Here is a 1,331-nt window from a genome sequence, read left to right on the forward strand (position 1 = left end):
TCGAGGGTTGGTGACCTCACCCCCTAACCCCGCAGCGGTAGTACGGCCTCAAGTCCTGTGCGTCGAGTTCAACGTGTACCAGAATTCGTGCCTAAGGAAAATGGTCTACCGGCTGGAAGGAAGGAAGTCAGGAGAAGCGACAACAGCGAGGCAGACCAGCGACGTGTGGCATCGTCGGTCTCTCTCTTGACCACAGAAACTCTTATTCTAAGTCTCGCGCGCTAGTCACTCTGTCTTTTCTCAGTAGTTCGTAAGTGTGCCCCCTCCTCTTACGGTGATCGACACGCCGAGCACGTTTCTCGGTCAGTAATGCGCGTAAGCTCGAGGTGTCGACCACAGTCCTGAGACTTACCTTAACTTCAACCGTCTTCTACTTTTCTTTGAGGTAGGACTCTAAACTTTTGCTTAATGATTCACTCCCTGAACTCTAATAACTCCTAGGCTGGATCGCTATGTTTAGTGAATAGTTTATAATAATGGAGTGCTGGCTAGTGATTCCCTCTTCGCCCAGTGTTGCGTGTTTTCTTCACTTAGCTTTGTCAGTGTTTTCTTAATTTAATGACCCGACTAATGGATTATTTAACGTTTACTTCGCCTGTTTTCAAGATGCAAGTATCGTCTCTGACATCTCTCTCGACCCTTTTCTCTCGTAACTTCCCGATCTTAACTTATCATTTTCTCGTTTCCTTTTTATTAATCCCGCTTTGTGGTAATTGCCGACGCCGCAACCTCCCCTCCTTTTTCGTCAACTTCCCGACCTAACCAATGCAGTATCTAATTTCCAGTATATCTTTATTTCAGTTGCCCCTTGATTTTGTTCTGGTATTTAACATGTACGTGATAGTTTTGTATTTCCATACTGGATTTATTTCTCTCGACCAGCTATTGTCGATGTTTTTCCAACTACTATGTCCTCTGCCCCGACCTCTGCTCCGGTTGCCATTTCCGCTTACTAATTTGTATGCACATTTATTTTAATGACCCCCCCCCCCTTTAACAAGTAAGTAACTTCCTTTTATATACAGTTTTGGTTTTAACTCGACGTTTTCTTCATGTTGCCTGAGTGTCATTTCGTTTCATATTCGACCTTTTTTCTCTCTTGTATTTTCTCGTTATTATGTATATATTCCATTGAATTTTCGTTTATTCCCTCGCATATCGTTGGCTAACGTGTCTTATTTTTTTATCATTCTGGTTATATTCGGGTTAGAGAACCCGAAAGCTTTTGGAAATTGTTGAGTCCCATGTTCATACATTTTAATTTCATCTCGCTCTTCTTATATAGATAGTTTCTAAATAGTTTACTACCGAATTTTCTCACGTAGCGAAAC

This window comes from Belonocnema kinseyi, chromosome 6, assembly GCF_010883055.1.
Source record: "Belonocnema kinseyi isolate 2016_QV_RU_SX_M_011 chromosome 6, B_treatae_v1, whole genome shotgun sequence".
NCBI lineage: Eukaryota > Metazoa > Arthropoda > Insecta > Hymenoptera > Cynipidae > Belonocnema > Belonocnema kinseyi.